Source organism: Phocoena sinus, chromosome 15, assembly GCF_008692025.1.
Source record: "Phocoena sinus isolate mPhoSin1 chromosome 15, mPhoSin1.pri, whole genome shotgun sequence".
NCBI lineage: Eukaryota > Metazoa > Chordata > Mammalia > Artiodactyla > Phocoenidae > Phocoena > Phocoena sinus.
In genome coordinates, this window is record NC_045777.1 from 20352562 (window position 1) to 20371779 (window position 19218).

Below are 19218 nucleotides of genomic sequence, written 5' to 3' on the forward strand. Positions count from 1 at the left end.
CGGGACAGGAAGCTATGGTAGGCTTTCAGGAGGGATGGTGGCAGTCTGGACAAAGGTACCTAGAAGCAGTGGAATTGGGGTAGAAAGTTGGCACCAGGCACTGTTGGGGTTTGGGATCCAGATTCTGTTACTGACCAGGGTTCTTTATCTCCTTCATCGATAGAAATTGATCAGAGGCCAGACAAGAAATTCAGGCAAGACTTTACTGGGACCCCTGATGCAGCAGGGGGGAGAGAGAACAAGTAACAGGCTCCCTTGCTCGCTCCCTGAGGGCAGGCAAACTGGTTCCTTATATGGGGTGAGGGTAGGGGCAGGTCCAGGGGTCAGCCCAGAGGGGTGGCTTAGGGGTTCGCCCACCACTTTGGTGTCGTGTGCAGGGGGCACACGCAGTACACTGCTGTTGCTCCCGATGCCCTGCTTTTGCTCCTGGCTCTTCAGAAGTGGCAGCTGGGGTCTTTTTTGGTGTTTTTGTATCTTGTTGTCCATAATTTGCCCCAACTGCACATGCACACAGTTATTTTTATTCCCTTATAGTTTCTTTGTATTCTGTTGCTCGAGAAGAGGTGTGTCTAGGTGCCAGCACTGCAGCAAAGCGTCCCAGGTCCCAGCCTGTCTCACTTCCAGGCCTACAGAGGTGGCCTGAGAAAATCACAGTAGACCTGGCCCAGGAGGAGGCAGGACAGACACCCAGCAACCCCCAGGGGATGGGATTGCCTGTTGTTCAGGGTTTGTGTTAAACATGAGGAAAGAAGGAAGTAGGTGCAGCCAGAGAGAAGTGGGGATGAGGAAGGAAACTATGGTGAAGGTGAAGGAGAGGAGGATGATCACGTGAGAGGAAGCAGAGGAGACCCTGACGACCCTTGGATTCTCCCAGATCTGGTTCTGCTTCCTGCTTCTGGGCTGAAGGACAGCTGGATGCCCAGGACCTTGTTTATGTCTCACAGCAGCTCTGCCAGGGGGAACTGAGCCCAAGAGAGGTCGGGTTCCCAAGGTCAACCTGGGACTGGCTAGACCTTGGTGGGGGCCTGTCCCTCCTGGGCCATATGCCTTTGCCCTGAAAGAAAGAAAAGTTCTAACCTCATTGTCATCAACTCCAGCTGTCACTTGGACATGGCTGGGAAATGGCTGAGGATGGAGGTGACACCACGGGGAGGGGCAAGTCTTAGTAGATTGCCCTCCCCCCTTAGCTCCTTTCAGTTTCAAAATTCACACGAATATAATGTACATTTATAAAACACTATCTCAAAAGTCATAATCCCATCAGGTCTCCATTTGAAATATTGTATAGTCACATAAATAATAGCAATAAAACCAAAAGAAAAAAATATAATAGAAGCAAGACAAAAATTTTGCTGTGTTTCTGAATTATTTTAGTGAACTTATCAACCACAAAGCTACTGTAATAAAACTACCTATAAATAGCATAAAATGAAAGCAATAATTTCTGAGTCGTATATCCAAGTAACCCACAGTTAGAGGGCATTATTTTAGAAGTATAATTCTACCAGGTTTCCATTTGAGCCACTGGATACAGTAGTCCCTCCTTAACTGCAATTTTGCTTGCCAAAGTCCAAAAATATTAAATGGAAAATTCCAGAAATAAACAATTCATAAGTTTTAAGTTGTGTGCTGTTCTAGGGAGAGTCATGAAATCTCACACCGTCTCACTCTGTCCCACCCATGACATGGACATGCTTCATCCCTTTGTCCAGAGTATCCCACCCAGTAGTCCCTTAGTATCCAATTAGACTGTCAGATTGACTGTCATGGTATCACAGTGCTTGTCATCAGGTAACTCTTACTTTACTTAATAATGGTCCCAGGGGCTTCCCTGGTGGCGCAGTGGTTGAGAGTCCGCCTGCCAATGCAGGGGACGCGGGTTCGTGCACCGGTCCGGGAGGATCCCACATGCCGCGGAGCGGTTGGGCCCGTGAGCCATGGCCGCTGAGCCTTCGCGTCTGGAGCCTGTGCTCCGCAACAGGAGAAGCCACAACAGTGAGAGGCCCGCGTACCGGAAAAAAAAAAAAAAATAATAATGGTCCCAAAGCCTAAGAGGGGTGATGCTGGCAATTCGGATATGCCGAAAAGAAGCCGTAAAGGGCTTCCTTTAATCGAAAAGGTTGAAAGTTCTCTTAACAAGGAAAGAACAAAAAAATTGTATGCTGAGGTTGCTAAGATCTATGGTAAGAATGAATCTTCTATCCATGAAGCTGTGAAGCGGGAGAAGGAAACTTGTGCTATTTTGCTGTGGCACCTCAGACTGCAAAAGTTACAGCCACAATACGTGGTAAGTGCTTAGATAAGAAGGAAAAGGCATTAAGCGTGAACAGTGAGGTATTTTGAGAGAGGGAGAGAGAGAAAGACCACAGTCACATAACTTTTATTACAGTATGTTGTTAATATTTTTCTATTTTGTTAGTAGTTATTGTTGTTAATCTCTTACTGTGCCTAATTTATAAATTCAACTTCATCACAGGTATGTATGTATAGGAAAAAAAAAAAAAACATGGTATATGTAGGGTTCTGTACTTCTGAAGTTTCAGGCACCCACTGGGGATCTTGAATGCATCTCCTGCGGATAAGGGGGACTAGTATTAAATTAATTATTTAATAGCAATAAGACTAAAAGTCAAAAACCAAAATTATTTTATTGAAAAAGAAAAGCATCTTGCTGTGGTTCTGGATCTTCAGTTCAGCTCATTGGAGAGTGGGATTAATTCAGAGATGATTCACTTCTGCTTTCAGGCTGTGTGGACAGCGTTTGATGTGGAGACCTTTCTTGTGGCCAGTGGAGGATGTGTGGACCAGGGGAGTCCCTCAGTGGGAACGACCGCTAGGCAGTTTCTTTCTGATCTAGAAGTGCGGAGTAGGACTTAGAGTTCTATTCTCAGGAGCTGCTCCCTGGCGTCCCTTTGGAACATTTAATGTCTGACAAGGGGACAAGGTGGAAGACCAGAGCCTGGGCCACCAACACTCTGTTCTAGTGGGAGGGATAAATCGAAAGCACCAGGACACCTCCCTTTTTCTCTCAAAGAGGAGCTTCTGTCTCAAGATAGAGCCGACCCGACAGAGGACTCTTTCTCCTGGAGCCCTGATCTGAGAAGGTAGCATTTATCCCACATCAGGCAGGAGGTTGAATCCCCACTTCATCATAGCCTGATGCTTCTCCTTCCTCTGGGATCTGGTCATCCAGAGGGTTCCCTGGAAGCCCCAGTGGACCTCTGCCAAATGCCCCATTTGCAACGTCAAGGATATAAGAATAAGTTTTAAAATCTTTTTTTTTTTTTTTTTCCTGCGGTACGCGGGCCTCTCACTGTTGTGGCCTCTCCCGTTGCGGAGCGCAGGCTCCGGACGCGCAGGCTCAGTGGCCATGGCTCACGGACCCATCCGCTCTGCGGCATGTGGGATCTTCCCGGACCGGGGCACGAACCCGTGTCCCCTAGCATTGGCAGGCGGACTCTCAACCACTGCGCCACCAGGGAAGCCCCAAAATATTTAAATAACCCTCTCTCTCTATATATATATATTTTGTCTCTGGGATGTATACTCTTCTCTTAAGTTATGAAGGTGTCTTTCAGTGAACAGAGCTTTCATTATCATGAGTTTTCTCTCATGGGAAATAAGCTGGCTTCTGTAATAGCCAGAGATTCTTTCAAATTTTTCTGAAAGAATTTTGGCTTGTATTTTATAGGTGTCCAGCTCACCGCGTGCATTGCTGAGCTTGTCACCTGTGTTAGAAGGATTCTTTTCTACTCTACAGGGTAAATTCTCCCTAAATCAAATATTTGGTGAGAATTCTTGTTTTTGCCCCTTGATGCAGTTCTAAGAGAACTTGAAGTTCCCACAGAAGCTGTTATCTCTGCCTTTCTAACTGCATTTTTTGTTGCTCTTGTTTTTTCTGACTGCATAAAGCGTTATCAGTTTAGAGACTTTGCATATAATTTTAAGTGCATCATTTATTTAATCTTTGTCAGTGAGTTTAGCGTACATTTCATTTCCTTATTTTTCAAGAGTTTTTAATATTTAACTCAGCCACATCAATCACTGGTTTCAAAACTGTTTTTGACTCAGATTCTAGGTGGTCTCTGTGTTTTGATGAATCCTAAGGTCCCACCATTCATGCTGTCTCCTCTAGGGGCTGCTGTACAATCTCTCACACTCTCATATTCCAGGTGCACCCAGAGACTTGGCCTGACCCTCCTTAGAATTTTCTGATATTCTTCTCTTCTGTATAATAAGTTGACTCACTCTCGCTTTCATTCCTTCAGCTTCTAGTGAAAGAAGCTTTAGACTTCCCTGAAGGCTGGAATATTTGTTCAAACATATTTTAGAGCGGCCTGAGCCTGTTCATTCTTCTGATGGATTTTGAAAGATGTCATGATGACAGCTATTTGATTTTAGATGTATCCGGATTTATCTTATAAAGACTGGATCTTTCAGGAAGTGTCAGCTTGCTTTTTGTTAATCCATTTGTTTACTGGTTCACTCCCCAGGTAGGAAAATAACATAAAATTTAAATTTTAGCCACTTTAAGCGCATAGTTTGGTGACATTAAGTACATGCATATTGTTGTACCACCTCATCAGTGTTAATCCACAGAACTTTTCTGTCTTCCCAAACTGACGCTCTGTGCCCATTAAAATATAACTCCCCGTTTCTTCCTCCCTCCATCTCCTGGCAACCACCATTCTACTTTCTGTCTCTATGAATTTAACTACTTGACGTACCTCATATAAGTGGAATCACACAGTACTTGTCCTTTTGTGCCTGGCTTATTTCACTAAGCCGACCCTCTGCACAGTCAAAAATCCGCATATAAATTTATAGTCGGCCCTCCATATCTGCGGTTCCACATCTGCAGATTCAATCAACTGCAGGTTGTATAGCACCACAGTACGTATTTATTGAAAAAGAATCTACATGTGAGTGGACCCATGCAGCGCAAACTCATGTTGTTCAAAGGTCACTGTATTTAATAATGTAAAACAAGTGATGTAAACCCCCTCAGTAACCAAGAAGTTGAAGGGGGTAGAGATGGCTTCAGGTATAGTTTGATCTATGGTCAAGAAATTTATTGACACGTCCTATCTTGTGCTATTCTATAGCACTATTTAGACTGATTCAGTCTAAATGCCCTTTAACAGTGCATGAACATGTAATACATGGGTGCTATAGAATATTGGTCAGCAATAAAAAGGAATAAACTATTGATACGTGCAATGGTTAACAGATGAGGCAGAAAAATAGCCAGTCTCAGTAGCAAAGCAACACAAATTAAAATAAGACTTCAGGGAATTCCCTGGCTGTCCAGTGGTTAGGACTAAGTACTTTCACTGCCGACGGCATGGATTCAATCCCCGGTCAGGGAACTAAGATCCTGCAAGCCACATGGCATGGCCAAAAAATTAACTAAATAAATAAATACAATTTCTTCAAAAGAATAAAATAAAATAAGACTTCAGTACTTGTCAAATTAGGTATTGAATTTCTACTTTTCCCTTTTTACCTCCCCGCTAACTTCCACAGTGCTTCCTGGGACCCTTTCCCAAATCAACTACTTGCACTCAACATTCTTATCTCCGGGTTTGCTGCTGGGGAAACCTAACCTAAGACAGTTAGCTAAATGAGTAGGGAACCATGGCATGGATCACCGTCCCAGTGAAGAGATAGGGAAGACTTAGGCAGGAGATAAGGGGGAAAGCCAACGATGGTTTGCAATGCTTCCTGCTTCCCGTGTAATCAGTCTCTTATCCTCACATTCCCCCAAAGAATTTCAGACTATAAGACTCTTGGTATCACTGTGTCCTTATGTGCCATCTGCATTCCCAACAGCTCCCAAATCAGTATTGTCTTCAGACTTCATTAGGGAACCACAGATTCCCTTCCCATCCTCCTATTTCATGAAGGCTTTGGAAAAACAAAGCAGAGGTAGGAGCTGCCTTCTCTCTCACAGTAACCTGGAGTTGGCCCTGGAGGCAGGGGCCGGGGTGTTAGAGGCCTCTGTATGTGCTGTGACTGACTTTTAATAAACATTATTGTGGAGGAGGAGACTGGTTAGAGCAAAATTTGCTTTAAATTAGAGCTGGTAAAGCAGGATCCAGTTATCCATGGGAAATAGCAACTTGTGAACTGGCCAAGATTATCACACCATCATCAATCAGGGGGAAAGAAAAACACGACTTCCCTCGCCTTGCCCTCCTCCTCCTCCCCTCCTCCTCTCCTCTCCCTCTTCCCCCTCCTCCCCATCCTCCTCCTCCCCATCATCCTCCTCCCCCTCCTCTCCCTCCCCCTCCTCCCCCTCTTCCTCCTCCCCCTCCTCTCCCTCCCCCTTCTCTTCCCCCTCGTCCTCCCCGTCCTCCTCCTCCCCGTCCTCCTCCTCCCCCTCCTCCCCTCCTCCCCCTCCTCTTCCTCTCCCCTCCTCTCCCTCCTCCCCCTCCTACTGCTCCTACCACCTCCTCCTCCTCCTCCTCTCACTAATGCTTTCCAGCCCAAACATGGAATGTTTTGTTTAAGGAAAAAGTTGTTGGATGTAATTAGTAATTCTATTATAATAATATATCTTTATCTAAATAAACACAACCTGCTTTTCCAACATGAGAAATTACGTGGTGGGGATGGGGGAGGAGAGAATCAGGCTGAGATTTGGAGGCACTGAGTGAGTCTGCCCCTGGGTTTTATGAGAGTCCTGGAGTCAGTCCGTAGGATAAGTAAATGGGCTGATAGGAGATGTGGTATCAGAGGCCGAGTCAGCTCAGCTGCTTTGCTCTGACCCCTGGCAACGTCCCAAGCCAACATTGCTCCTGCTGCCCCCTCTGTTAAAGATGCTTCCTGCTTCCTAGTAGAGAACCCAAAAGAATGCACAAGAGCAAGAGATTAATGCCAGTGAGCAACCCACCTTCTTTAGGGAGAGCAGAAAAGAGGGCATGGGAAGAAATCCCACAATCCCAAATACCCACCTGGGATTTGTAGTTCAAATCATTTTCACACTGAGGATTTTACTAACCTGCGTTAGCATCCTGTCATTTGTCCCTGAAGTCCCTCTGCTGGTGAGAGGTGAACAGGACAACAGGAAGTAAGTCAGAGAGGTTGGCATAACATTCTCAAAAAGTGAAACCAACAAGTCAATCTCTGAGAGCAAAAAATCATCAGTACTTCTCTCTACCCAGCCTACCTCTTCCAGGGAGCTTTTGCATTTGCCTCTGGGCAGTGGAAGACAATTATACTTTCTTTCAATTAATGATGGTTGTTTTATGCATAAAGAGATTGTCCCATATTATAAATAAACATAATACAGGCAAATTTTATTAGAAAGTTTTGAAAAAAACAAAAATTATAAGGGTTGTTGTAAAGCAATTCTTCGTCACAATGAACTACAGAGAATAACTTTGCTGCATTTCCTTCCAGTCTTTTTTCTATGCAAGCTATTTTGGTTTATTTGTTTTATGCAGTTATGATCAAATCATACAGACAATGTTTGTTGAATGCCTGCTGTGTCAGGCTTTATGGTGATCCAAGCTGAATCAGGATCCTGGTGCCCCCTGAAAGCCAAACACTACCACAAAGTCTGTAGTCCCCATGGTCTACCTACCCAGGTCAGGTCAGGACAAGGAATGACACTGGTTACAGCAGTTTTTATGAATTGGTGGTTATCTGTGTGCTTTTGTTTGCAAAACCAATTTTGGAAGATGAGAAGGGCAGAGAATATATGCATGTTTACAAACACAACCAATAACATCATCATCATAATAAAAATAATAAAACATAATGACCGGCGTAAATTCTTCTCAATAGATACCAACTCCTTGTAGCATTGGGCATGAGGGAATGGATCCACCACTTATCATTCCAGGAGGGACCAAAGACAAATAGGAAGGAGTTCATAGTCATATCAGCAAAAAGGAAAGCAAAGATAGATTCCTAAGTTGCAATGCCTCCCATGCCTCTAGCTCATCTTTCTACAGCAATAATAATAGCCAACATTGTTGAGCATTTTCTATATGCCAGGCTCAATAGGTTCTGGTACCAATTCTAATGAGGGGGTGGTCCGCACATCGACAGGCATTTCTTGGGATACCAACCAGGTGTCCTACAAGTCAACTCAATTCTGACACTATCTACCCAGGGACAGCATCAAATTCCACAGGTTAAGGGTTCAGTCCTATAAGACTGGTCATCCCCTTCAGATGCCAGTCAAAAGCCCAGTTTTTTGCCTATACTTCTGGGCAACTGGCTATAAATCAGAGGTTCCTAAGGGCCACCCCCATGCTTGGATTCAATTAATTTCCTAGAGCAACTCGCAGAACTCAAAGAAACTTTTTACTTACTAGATTATCAGTTTGTTATACAAGAATATAACTCAGGAACAGCCAGATGGAAGAAATGAATAGGGCAAGTTATTTGGAAAGGGACATGGAGCTTCCATGCCCTCTCCAGGTGCACCATTCACACATCTCCACGTGTTCACCAACCTGGAAGCTCTCCAAACTCTGCCCTTTGGGGGTTTTATGAAGGCTTCTTTACATAGTCATAAATAATTAAATCACTGGCCATTGGTGATTGATTCAACCTCCAGATGCTCTACCCTCCCAGGAGGGGGTTGGAGGTAGGTACTGAAATTTTCAACCCTCTCATCACTTGGTTGGTTCCCCTGGCAACCAGCCCCCAGCCTGAGGTTACCTAAAGACACCTTTATAGCTCTATCAGAGGAAATTCCAAGGATTTAGGAGCCCTGTGCCAGGAACATGATGGAAGACTAAATATATATTTATTGTTATAAATCACATTACGATTATTATGCTAAACTCTTCATGTGCTGTATCCCCTTTCATTCATACAAAAACCCCAGAACATAGGTACTATTATCCCCATTTTAAAGACTAGGAAGTAGAGACTCAGATGAAGCTAAGCAAACAGCCTGGTAGAATAAGTTTTAAGCTCCAGTTCCGAGCAACAATATTTTGGTCTGTTCTGAGGGTTGCCTGTGAATGGAACTCAAATGTGCTCAGTCAAGTTGAAAGTCAGCCTTTAACATGGGCCCCAGAGCCAGTTCCCAGCCTCTTTCTGCTGTTCATCATTTGATACATGTGTACACTATTGACATTCTTATAGTCACTTCACTTCCCGCAACTAGAACGTTCCTTTCCTTCATAGATTTTCTGTTTAATATTTAGTGTCAATATTGCCCACTAGTCTGTAAGTTCCGTGAGAGCAAGGAGCATGATTCTCCTCCCACACAGTGTGTGTCCTGCGCCAGGAACTCAGTAAACATTCACTGAATGTATGTACCCAGTGGGTAGGGATGACACCACACATCTCTCTTTGCACATTGTTCAGAGTAGAAGACAATAAGTGTCCAGAAGAAACCTACTCATGGAGCCCTTGTTTCATCCCCTGAAGTAGTTCCTGTGTGTCTCTATAAATTCTACCATCTGTTAAAGCCAACTTCAACTTTTGTCATCTCTAGAAAGTTCCTCATAGGCATTGCAGTATCATGAAGAACACAAGCTTTGATATCAAACAAACATTGGTTGTAATCCCACTCCACCACTTAGTTAGTTGTGTGACCTTTGCTAAGATACTCAATTCTCTCAGCCTCAATGATCACATCTGTAAAGTGAGGTAACATTAGTCCCCACCATACAAGGTGATGACATATGTAAAGTACTTACAACAGTATCTGGAATGTCGTAAGTGCTCATTTAGGGCAGGTTGCTATCATTCAAATTTAATGAATTGCCTGCTTTATCATCCGTTCGCACTACCTTATTTTCTATAGCAGCATGTACTTACTTTGGTGTTTCAAGAAGGCGGCAGCTCCTTCCAGGTAAGTCCAAACCACGCCTCTTGATTCCCTGCTGTATCCTTTAGTGCCACGTAAATTGTCATGACATGAGAGCAAGTACCCAACAAATATATGAATACTTCATGATGTTTCATTTATTATTTTTACTTTGGTTTGCTAGAGAATTTAGAAAATGTGTGAAAATAAAGAAAAAATTTTTAAATTACCCATAACTCCCACAACTACTCAGAAATGACCTAAGTGCTTATAGACAACTAATAATAACCTACTGTATAGCATAGAGAACTCTACTCAGTGCTCTGTGGTGACCTAAATGGGAAGGAAATCCAAAAAAAGTGGGGATATATGTATACAGATAGCTGATTCACTTTGCTGTACAGCAGAAACTAACACAAAACTGTAAAGCAGCTATCCTCCAATAAAAATTAATTTAAAAAAAAAGAAATGACCTAAGATCTTCTCTTTCCATCCTCCCAAATATACATGAGATTACACTGTAAAAACAACTTCATGACCTGTATTTTTTTTACTCATTAACTATACATTTTCCCATAACATTATAAACATAATAATAAAGCATTTTAAGTGACTCTATTATATGCCACAACTTGACATAATTTACCGCCTCCCCCACATATCTGGCACAATGACTTGCTAATAATACTTGCTCAATAAATATCTTCCTACAAATGAATAATAAGTCAGGTAGACCCAAGTCGGACTGCCACACTTACTGTCTCCGTAAACTGAGACAAGCCCTTTAACCTATCTCCCACAGATGGAGAAGCTCAGAAAGCTTAAGTGACATACCCGCCGTCACACAGCTGGTGAGCACTGGAGCAAGATCTTGCACCAACATACTCTGGTTGCACAACCCAGTTCTAACCATCAAGACGCTCTCCTCTTGCTTGTCCCAGCGCACACAGTCCTTCCCTCTCACACGCTCAAGCCACACTCACCACTCAGTATGTGACACCAAACTCAGTCCAGAAGACATGCAATGGGCTGCCAGCTGGAGGGGCTGACAATGAGCTCTCCATTCTCCCGTGCCTCTTAGCCAAAGGCACAGGGACAGCCAAAGCTTTCATTGCCTCTGTTCAAACGAGGGAAGACAGAACCAAGAGCACATCAGGCAATTAACCACCAAGCACAGAAATCAAATAGGAGGAAGGTTGGCTATACAGCCTATATTTATTTCCTGTGGCTGTTTTAACAAAGTATCACATATTTGGTGCCTTAAAACAATAGGAAATTTTTCTCTGATAGTTATAGATGCCAAAAGTCAAAAATCAACATGTGTTGCAAGCTCACACACTTTCTAAAGATTTTGGGGGAGAATCCTTGCCTCTTCCAACTGCTGGCAGCTCCAGGCACTTCTTGGTTTATGGCCATGTCCTTCTAGTATCTGCTTCCTGGCCACATTGCCTTCTCTGTGTATCTCTCTCAAAACACCCCCTGCCTCTCTCTTACAAGGATACATCTGATGGCATCTGATGGCATACATCTGATGGCATCTGATACATCTGATGGCTCAGGTGAACAATATAGGATAAACACCTCCTCTAAAGATCCTTATATTAATATCCTATTTTACCTTATAAGGCAACATCCACAGGTTCTAGGGATTTGATATGGCTTTGCGGGGGGGCATTTTTCAGTCTATCCTACAGTCATATTCAGTGTAACCCCACTACCACCTCCAGCAAACACTGAGTACAGCAATGCTGCCACCTCTGCTCTTAGAATTGGATGTTTCTCCTGCTGCTTTTGCCATCACCACCCACCCCAAAGTAGTTTCTCCACTGTCACTGTGCCTTTGCTTCCCCAGCTCACAGTGCAAAGTCTTGAAACAGTATGTCTGGCTGAGCAGAGACCATGGACCCAGGCCCTAGCCTTAAAGGAAGCAGGGGTGGTAGTGTCTGTCCTTTATGTCTCTCTAGGCAGAGGAAGGCTGGGCCTTTCCCCAAGTCTCATACAGTGGAGAATCCCCAACATTGGAGGGGGTTCATGTCCTGGACATGGAAAATTATCAATGTTCATTAGCCTCTCCCAGATCTTCTCTGTCATCCACAAGGTTCTTGCATGAGCACACAGGCAGATCTTTCTGGTTCTTCTGTGCTGATTACTCATCAGGATTCTATGATTATGCTTGAAGGTAATGTCTGACCACAACCACTATGGCCACTGTCTGCTCTAAAAGTGCTGGAATCTATGAGACATTCACCTTCTCCTGATGACCCCAAAGTTGCAAATACCTGTGATACCAACGCATCTGGGCAGTCCTAGATATCTCACAGGCAGACTATAGTACAAGCAAAAGGGGATATAAGCCTTCTTTCTTCTTCCCTTGGGCAGCACTGTGTCTCCTGAGCCCTCAGTCACTCTCACCTTGGTTTCTATGGAGCTCCACATCCTCTGGCTCTTGCCTACAGCCCCTCTCCATGATCCTCAGATATGAGTCCTTGGAGCTGGCCCAGAAAGTCTCTCAACTTTTTTCTTCCATCCTTCTTCAAGACAGCTGTGTGTGCAAGCTCTTCCCTCTTTCTCATTTAGCCAAAAGCCCTTCTGTATATCATGGGCTTCCACTCTTGACAGTCCTCCCTCGTATATAATTCTAAAACAGGGTAAAACTAAATACAGGCCAAATAAAGGTATGCGCCAAGGGCTATGGGAGCACAAAGAAAAGAAGTGATTTGCAAGGCATCACAGAGGGTGCAGAATGTAAATTACATTTACATTCTGACCCCATCTGTTCTGTGCCAAACACATCGGGATACACCCACTTATCTCCAAGTCAGCTGCCACCATCATCTCACACCTGGAAGACTGATCCCTGGCTTTCACCTGCCCCCTCTGCCTCATTTTCCACCAGAAGCCAAAGGAATTATTCTTGACGTAAAATAGACAATGTTGCCCACTCCTTAAATCTTTTAAAAGCTTCCCATATCACTTTGTGTTATGGGTTGAAAAAAAAGATATGTTGAAGTCCTCACTCCTAGTACCTATGAAGGTGACATCACTTTATTTGAAGATAGGTTCTTTGTAGATTTAATCAAGTGGAGATGAGGTCATTAGGGTGGGCCTTAGTCCAATATGACTGGAGTCTTTATAAGAAAAGAGATATTTGGAAACAGACACAGACACGGAGGAAAGACAGCTATGTGAAGACAGGGAGGAGATTGGAGTTATGCTGCAATGAACCAAGAAATGCCCGGGCTACTAGAAGCTAGAAGAGGCAAGGAAGAATCCTCCCCTAGAGCTCTGGAGGGAGTATGGCCCTGCCAACACCTTGATTTCAGGCTGCCAGCCTCCAGAACTGTGAGACAACAAATTTCTATTGTTTTAAGCCACCCAGGTTGTAATACTTTGTTATGGCAGCCCCAGGAAACTAACACACTTGGAATATGCTTTAAACCCCTTCCACGACACATAGCCACACATGACCTGGCAGTTGACTTTCACCTTCATCTCCTGACATTAAAAAAAAAAAAAAAAACCTCCCTATATTCTAAATGCCTTGGTTTTCCTAGAGTGCACTGATGTCTCTCCCACTTTGGCTTTTTAGAACCACTGTCCCCTCTGCCCACTCTGTTCACACATCTTACACATCCGCCGTTCACACATCCGTCCCTTCCTCATCCTTCACAGCTCAGTTTAAAAGGCCCTCACTCTGGGCTTCCCTGGTGGTGCAGTGGTTGAGAGTCCGCCTGCCGATGCAGGGGACACGGGTTCGTGCCCCGGTCGGGGAAGATCCCACATGCCGCAGAGCGGCTGGGCCCGTGAGCCATGGCCGCTGAGGCTGTGTGTCCGGAGCCTGTGTTCCGCAACGGGAGAGGCCACAACAGTGAGAGGCCCGCGTACCACACACACACAAAAAATAAAAAGGCCTTCACTCTGAAAGGTCATCCCTGACTTCATAGTTGAAGCCCTCACCCCCAGCCTACACTGATTTAATTCATAACATGTACCAGATTCTGTATTTCTTCATTTCTTTATCTGTAGACTTTTTAAATAGCTTACCTCCCCATTGGAACGTCAGCTCCAGGAGAGCAGGGATCTCCTCTATCAGACACACCACCTCCCCCCAACTCACACAGTTCCGGGCACATAGCGTTGTCCAAATGAGTGTTTGTCAAGTGAATGAATGCAGGTTGGAAACAGGGGAACTAGTTTGAGTACAGCCCTGGAGGCTGGGAGAGTGCAGTGGATTCTCAGAGTGCTAAGTATGGCAGTCTGGAAGGAGAGGAGAGAGTGGCATTCTGCTGAGAGACCGTAGTGGACATTACTTGCTGGAAATGGGTCTGATTATAGATGTCTTAGAACGTCCACTGGGGCATTTGACTTAATTCTGTATTAAAATGGAAGCCATACTTTTGAGCAGTGACCCTAGATGACCTTGTTTTAAGGAGATCTCTCAAGTCAGAGCACAGAGAATGGATTAGACAGGTGGGCAAACAGAGCCAGGGAGAACAGCGTGACTCCTATTAAAAGGTTCCAGGTGAGGGCTTCCCTGGTGGCACAGTGGTTGAGAGTCCACCTGCCAATGCAGGGGACACAGGTTCATGCCCCGGTCCGGGAGGATCCCACATGTCATGGAGCGGCTGGGCCCGTGAGCCATGGCCGCTGAGCCTGTGCGTCCGGATCCTGTGCTCCGCAATGGGAGAGGCCACAACAGTGAGAGGCCTGCGTACTGTAAAAAAAAAAAAAAAATTCCAGGTGAGAGGTGAAGGCGGCTTGACCCAGGACAGAAGCCATGGGGATGGAAAAGGACAGAAAAGGCAGAGATTGAAGTGATAGGATTCAGCAGATGATGGCACATGGGGGCGGAGGGGTTTGGGAGGGCGGGACACGGTGCCAGGTTCCCTGGCTGGAACGACTGGACACGGAGAAAGGGCCCTCAGTACCTGTAGGAGGCAGCTTTCAAAGGAATGTGTCCAAAAGTGAGTTAAGTAGATGTTTTCATTGGTTCCTAGTAAATGAAATGGCTCAAGCTTAACTAGGATGGTCAGTTGCATTTTTAAGGCTTTAAAATGCAACTCATTTTTCTGTGTGCCCTCCCTCTTTCAGAGAGGGCTTGGCCATCTGGACCACAGGCCAAAACTGACTTTGGCCAGTTAAGCAGGGCCAGCAAAGCCCAGCCCGATTCTTGAGCCAAACCTCTCCACTCAGGACCGCTCAGACACCTCTCCCCCACCCCTCACTGAGCCAGGATGAATTTTTAACTCACTATTGATCAGGCAATTTTAAAATCAATTTTAATTAAATGAAAGATTTCTATCAGGATTGCTTCTTTCTGAACAGTAAATTGGACCTTGTAATAACACTTACATTGGAACATCTCTCATACAAGTAACAGAGTTCATCATAAATAAGTAAAGACCCTTCTCCTTATTATGCATTTGGGGAAAACCGAGGTTAGAGGTTTTGCCCAAGGCCCTGCAGTCATGGGGACAGAAATGGGGAACCTGAATAATGAGGATGGTGACATCACATCTCACTACTACCACTCTCAACCTCCAAAATCCCTCTCTTTATATATGGAATAAAAAGAGAATAGATCCTTGTCAGTTACCGTGAAAGGGAAATTGGGAGTATTTAACTGACAAAGATGAAGCAAGCCCATTGAAAGATGTGCATAGAAGGTAGTTCATTATCAGAAGGCATTTTCCTGGTTAGAAATGGTCACGTTTGCTTGTAGAAATATTGCCGCAACAGAGAGAGTGCCTGCAAACATCACTCCTTTGCATGAGTCGCTGACACAAATCTGTTTCTTATCTTACAACATTGCCTGTATCTCATACTGGGGAAACTGGGATACAGAGGCCCTCTGTCGGAACATCTGCTGTCAGGTTTTATCTTCCCCAAACTGCTTCAGCTGGACTTTTTTACATCACCCATCTGCAGATTCAGCCCTTTTCCAATTCCTGAACCAGTCTTGATGAGGATTTGACCAACTATATGTAGGGTGCAGACTTTATCTTAGTACCAATAGACCGGGACTCCATGATGGAGGCATGAGGCCTGATTGATGGGCTTATCATGGAGCGCTCCTTGTCTGCTCTCTTGAGTGGTCCATTGTCTTCTTGACTGGACAACTCCATCAGATGACAGCCCAGGATGTGGTCCTTCATCTTGTATCCCAAGATGCGAGATACCTAAGACTTCACTTTAGTACAGTTTATTAAGATACATTTTTTAATATAAAGTTAAATTTACCTTTTTGTGCACAATTCCATGAAATTTGACAAATGCACAGTTGTGTAACCACCACCACCAAGATATAGAATGGCTCTATTACCACCCCCCAAAATTCCCTCCTGTCCCTTTGCAGACAACACTACACCTAGCCCCCGGCAACCACTGATCGGTTTTCTCTTCCTATAGTTTTGCATTTTCCAGGCTGTCATGTGGTTGGAATCATGCAATGCCTCACTTTGTGAGTCTGGCTTCTTTCACTTATCAGAATGTATTTGAGATTCACCTATGTCGTTACCTATATCAGCTGTTCATTCCTCTTAATTACTGAACAGTATTTTATTGTATGGATGTACCACAGCTTGTTTATCCATGCACCAGCTGAAGGACTTTTGGGTTGTTGACAATCTGGCATGATAAAGCTGCTATAACAATTCATACACAGGTTTTTGTGTTACCATCTATTATTTACTCTCAGGTAAACACTTAGGAGTGGGATTCCTGAGTATCACGGTGAGTGTGTAACTTTCTAAGAAATCACCACATGGCTTCCCAGAGTGGCTGGACCAGCTTCACATTCCTACCAGCAATATACCAGAGCTCCAATCACTCCACATCCTCTCAGCCCTTGGCATCCAGTTTCTTTGTTTTCCAGTCTAATAGGCGCAATGCCTGAGATTTTACTTTGAATAAATGGATGCCACACAGTTTCCCACCTTTAGCAACACTGTTGTTTATCTATCCACCAGCCATTTTCCTTCTCCCTTGCTAATAGAACCCAGATCTTGTTCACCAGCATCCTGGTGGTCATGTCCTTCAGGGTAAGCCGGGTATGCTCCTAACCCCAGTCAGTGGCTGAATCCTGTTTTCTCCTTTTGGCCACTTATGATGTGTCCACTCCCTTGCTATCCAATAAGACGTTTTGTCAAGTAGATATAAAGAGTTCAGAGTCAAAAGGAAGAATGTCTGGGCTTAAATCATGGCTCTGCTGCTTACTAGCTAGTGACCCTGCATAGCTACCTAAACTCTCAGAGCCTCTGGTCCTCTTCTGCAAAACATGGGGATAATTGTAGAACCTACGTCGAGGGTTGCTTTAAGATCTGAATGAATCAATGCATGGAAGGTCTTAGCTTGTGCCCAGCAGATAAATATTATCATTATTATATTATGAAATGATTTCTCATTCCCTGCATTTTCCTGTCTATCTCCAGGAGTGAAGAGGTTTATATCCCCAGGCAAAAGGTATTTAAAGAAAATTAGCCAGATTAAAATCTCACACAGTTATTTCAAAACCGTTTACTTGTCTCTTAAACAAATAAACTAACAAATTTAAGAAGGCTTTATTCTCTGAAAAATAAGTCACCATTCTAACAGGCTCATTGAACAGATGCCTGACTAGTTCCTTTGAATCTACTGTTTGCCTGATGTGGGTCTGAACAGTTATGCACATGTGACAGCCACATCAGACTCTGGCATCGGTGGAGAAGGCTTGGTCTGCAGTGGTTTCTCCTCTGGCCACAAACCTAACCTGTGCCCAGTCATGGCCCTTGGGATTTTTGTTGCCCGTTAGAATGAGGAATCTCCTCTTGACCAAAGAACTAAAGGGGATAACTTCATTTTCGGACCATTTATCCTTTACCCTGGGTGGGTGATGAGACATCTGTCCTCTTAAAAAGATTGTCCTACCCTCCCATTCAATTTAACTTCTAGTAATATAAGACTGTTTCAGATACCACCCAAATAAAGGGGAAATATTCATGACAGGGTAAATAGGACATCAAGAAATTCTAACCTCTGCTTGTTCAGGCTGTTGCCCTATACTCCAGGAACAGTTTCTAGAAGAGTTGCAGGTACCTTCCAAGAGTGACTAATTCATCAAGATATTTTAGAAGCATTTCTCAAAAAGGGGATCATTATCTTTATTAGAGCCATCTGGAGGAGGACTCAGGAATCTGAAATTTAACATTATTGTACACTTTCAAGGTTGAAAACCACTGCTTTAGAGCAGGTGGCAAACTGTGGCCCATGAGTCAAATCCTGCCAGCTGTCTGTTTTTGTAAATAAAGTTTTATTGGCAAACAGTCACACCTATTTGTTTGCATATTGCTTATGGCTGCTTTCATGCTAAAACAACAGAGTTGAGCAGTTGTAACAAAAACTGTATGGCCCACAAAACCTAAAATACTTACTATCTGGCCCTTTACAGGAAAAGCTGGCCAATCCCTGCTTTCAAGAAAAGACACCGTGATATTTGCAGTTAAAGTCATAGGAAATAGAAAAATAGTCTAGGTCTATTACTGGTGTATAATGGTGTATTGCTTTCCCTCCCTTCATTTTAAATAATAATGTCAGAGAGTATATATATATATATATATATATATATATATATATACACACACACACATATATATGTGTACTCGTGTATATATATATATATATATATATATATGGAGAGAGAGAGAGAAAGAGAGAGAGAGAATATCCACTATGAGCCAGACACTACGCTATGTGTTGAAAACACAGTGATCCCTATGGAGCCCCTGTGAGGTTTGTAGCTATGACTTATTTTATCAAACCTAAGTTACCATTGATTAAATACATCATTATTTTATGCACTATTAAGAAAGAAAAAAAATACCACCAACTAAATCAAGGCACAGTGCCTCCTGCTGTCTTAGAAATTTTATTTTCGAATTATTAAAAAGCTCTTTTAGATTTATTTTTATGGCTCTTGGCATATATAAAATAATTATAGGCAATACTACTGGTTAAGAGCTACAGTCTCTGGGGTCTTCTTCCAGATTACTGACCACGCCCACTCTGCAAGGTACTTGCAGACACTCTCATGATCTTATCAGAAAGTATCAACAAAGAGTTTTCAGACCAAGTTCATGAATGTGAAGGCAATGACAGCTATGTCCCAACTGTCACCTGGCCAACCGTGTTTCTAAGAGGCGATCAATCATAACCCATTTTCAGATATGGTAAATGGCTGTTAAAATATGTGCAGCATAGGATTGATAAGATATGGTTTATTACTTGATGCATAAGAAGTCAAGGGAGAGAGGCTGGGTCCTAGCCAGTATGGCCCCCCAAAGATGGGTTGAGCCAGAAGGAGCAGGTGGGTATAGAACTCCTCTGTAACAGAGAGAGCCAGGGATGGCCTATAACTATCCCCCGTCCTCACTACATTGTGCCACATGTACTACAATAAGTGGTCT